Source organism: Lolium rigidum, chromosome 6 (genome assembly GCF_022539505.1).
Source record: "Lolium rigidum isolate FL_2022 chromosome 6, APGP_CSIRO_Lrig_0.1, whole genome shotgun sequence".
Lineage (NCBI taxonomy): Eukaryota > Viridiplantae > Streptophyta > Magnoliopsida > Poales > Poaceae > Lolium > Lolium rigidum.
The window spans coordinates 4,272,877-4,276,873 of NC_061513.1; positions in this window are offsets into that span (position 1 = coordinate 4,272,877).

Sequence of the window (3,997 nt, forward strand, 5' to 3'; positions counted from 1 at the left end):
CAAAGTACATAGACCGCCATCCAACTGCATCTATGCCTAAAAAGTCCACCTTCAGGTTATCATCCGAACCCCCTCCAGAATTAAGTTGCAAAGCAACAGACAATTGCATTAAGTATGGTGCGTAATGTAATCAACAACTACATCCTTAGACATAGCATCAATGTTTTATCCCTAGTGGCAACAAGCACAACACAACCTTAGAACTTTCGTCACTGTCCCAAGTGTCAATGCAGGCATGAACCCACTATCGAGCATAAGTACTCCCTCTTGGAGTTAAAAGCATCTACTTGGCCAGAGCATCTACTAATAACGGAGAGCATGCAAGATCTTAAACAACACATAAGCATAACTTTGATAATCAACATAACAAGTATTCTCTATTCATCGGATCCCAACAAACGCAACATATAGAATTACATATAGATGATCTTGATCATGATAGGCAGCTCACAAGATCCGACAATGATAGCACAATGGGGAGAAGACAACCATCTAGCTACTTCTATGGACCCATAGTCCAGGGGTAGACTACTCACTCATCACTCCGGAGGCGACCATGGCGGTGTAGAGTCCTCCGGGAGATGATTCCCCTCTCCGGCAGGGTGCCGGAGGCGATCTCCGAGATCCCCCGAGATGGGATCGGCGGTGACGGCGTCTCAGTAAGGTTTTCCGTATCGTGGCTCTCGGTACTGGGGGTTTCGTCACGGAGGCTTTAAGTAGGCGGAAGGGTAGGTCAAGAGGCGGCACAGGGGGCCCAAACCACAGGCCGGCGCGGCCAGGGGGGGCCGCGCCGCCCTAGGGTTTGGCCACCCTGTGGCCCCTCTTCGTCTCGTCTTCGGTCTTCTGGAAGCTTCGTGTAAAAATAGGCCTCTGGGCTTTTATTTCGTCCAATTCCGAGAATATTTCTTTACTAGGATTTCGAAACCAAAAACAGCAGAAAACGACAGAATTGGCACTTCGGCATCTTGTTAATAGGTTAGTTCCAGAAAATGCACGAATATGACATACAGTGTGCATAAAACATGTAGATAACATCAATAATGTGGCATGGAACACAAGAAATTATCGATACGTTGGAGACGTATCAGCATCCCCAAGCTTAGTTCTGCTCGTCCCGAGCAGGTAAAACGATAACAAAGATAATTTCCGGAGTGACATGCCATCATAATCTTGATCATACTATTTGTAAAGCATATGTAAAGAATGCAGCGATCAAAACAATGTGTATGACATGAGTAAACAAGTGAATCATAAAGCAAAGACTTTTCATGAATAGCACTTCAAGACAAGCATCAATAAGTCTTGCATAAGAGTTAACTCATAAAGCAATAATTCAAAGTAAAGGTATTGAAGCAACACAAAAGAAGATTAAGTTTCAGCGGTTGCTTTCAACTTGTAACATGTATATCTCATGGATATTGTCAACATAGAGTAATATAATAAGTGCAATAAGCAAGTATGTAGGAATCAATGCACAGTTCACACAAGTGTTTGCTTCTTGAGGTGGATAGAAATAGGTGAACTGACTCAACATTGAAAGTAAAAGAATGGGTCCTCATAGAGGAAAAGCATCGATTGCTATATTTGTGCTAGAGCTTTGATTTTGAAAACATGAAACAATTTTGTCAACGGTAGTAATAAAGCATATGCATCATGTAAATTATATCTTATAAGTTGTAAGCCTCATGCATAGTGTACTAATAGTGCTCGCACCTTATCCTAATTAGCTTGGACTACCTGGATTATCACCGCAATACATATGCTTTAACCAAGTTTCACAAAGGGGTACCTCTATGCCGCCTGTACAAAGGTCTAAGGAGAAAGCTCGCATTTGGATTTCTCGCTTTTGATTATTCTCAACTTAGACATCCATACCGGGACAACATAGACAACGAGATAATGGACTCCTCTTTTAATGCTTTAAGCATTTGACAACAATTAATTCTTTTCTCATTAGAGATTTGAGGATATTTGTCCAAAACTCGAAACTTCCACCATGGATCATGGCTTTAGTTAGCGGCCCAATGTTCTTCTCTCACAATATGCATGCTCAAACCATTCAACTCAGTGTAGATCGCCCTTACTTCGGACAAGACGAACATGCATAGCAACTCACATGAAATTCAACAATGAGTTGATGGCGTTCCCCAATAAACATGGTTATCGCACAACAAGCAACTTAATAAGAGATAAAGTGCATAATTACATATTCAATACCACAATAGTTTTTAAGCTATTTGTCCCATGAGCTATATATTGCAAAGGTGAATGATGGAATTTTAAAGGTAGCACTCAAGCAATTTACTTTGGAATGGCGGGAAAATACCATGTAGTATAGGTAGGTATGGTGGACACAAATGGCATAGTGGTTGGCTCAAGTATTTTGGATGCATGAGAAGTATTCCCTCTCGATACAAGGTTTAGGCTAGCAAGGCTTATTTGAAACAAACACAAGGATGAACCGGTGCAGCAAAACTCACATAAAAGACATATTGAAAACATTATAAGACTCTACACCGTCTTCCTTGTTGTTCAAACTCAATACTAGAAATTATCTAGACCTTAGAGAAACCAAATATGCAAACCAAATTTTAGCATGCTCTATGTATTTCTTCATTAATGGGTGCAAAGCATATGGTGCAAGAGCTTAAACATGAGCACAACAATTGCCAAGTATCACATTACCCAAGACATTTTTAGCAATTACTACATGTATCATTTTCCAATTCCAACCATATAACAATTTAACGAAGGAGAAACTTCGCCATGAATACTATGAGTAGAAACCAAGGACATATTTGTCCATATGCTACAGCGGAGTGTGTATCTCTCCCATAAAGTGAATGCTAGGATCCATTTTATTCAAACAAAACAAAAACAAAAACAAACCGACGCTCCAAGAAAAAGCACATAAGATGTGGCCGAATAAAAATGTAGTTTCAGGGGAGGAACCTGATAATTTGTTGATGAAGAAGGGGATGCCTTGGGCATCCCCAAGCTTAGACGCTTGAGTCTTCTTGATATATGCAGGGGTGAACCACGGGGTGCATCCCCAAGCTTAGAGCTTTCACTCTCCTTGATCATGTTGCATCATACTCCTCTCTTGACCCTTGAAAACTTCCTCCACACCAAACTCGAAACAACTCATTAGAGGGTTAGTGCACAATATAAATTGACATATTCAGAGGTGACACAATCATTCTTAACACTTCTGGACATTGCATAATGCTACTGGACATTAGTGGATCAAAGAAATTCATCCAACATAGCGAAAGAGGCAATGCGAAATAAAAGGCAGAATCTGTCAAAACAGAACGAGTTCGTATTGACGAATTTTAAAATGGCACCAGACTTGCTCAAACGAAAATGCTCAAATTGAATGAAAGTTGCGTACATATCTGAGGATCATGCTCGTAAATTGGCGTAATTTTCTGAGCTACCTACAGGGAGATAGACCCAGATTCGTGACAGCAAAGAAATCTGGAACTGCGCAGTAATCCAAATCTAGTACTTACTTTTCTATCAAAGGCTTTACTTGGCACAACAAAACAAAAAACTAAGATAAGGAGAGGTTGCTACAGTAGTAAACAACTTCCAAGACACAAATATAAAACAAAGTATTGTAGCAAAATAACACATGGGTTATCTCCCAAGAAGTTCTTTCTTTTTAGCCATTAAGATGGGCTCAGCAGTTTTAATGATGCACTCGCAAGAAATAGTAGTTGAAGCAAAAGAGAGCATCAAGAAGCAAATTCAAAACACATTTAAGTCTAACATGCTTCCTATGCATAGAAATCTTGTAAATAAACAAGTTCATGAAGAGCAAAGTGACAAGCATAGGAAGATAAAACAAGTGTAGCTTCAAAAATTTCAGCACATAGAGAGGTGTTTTAGTAACATGAAAATTTCTACAACCATATTTTCCTCTCTCATAATAACTTTCAGTAGCATCATGAGCAAACTCAACAATATAACTATCACATAAAGCATTCTTATC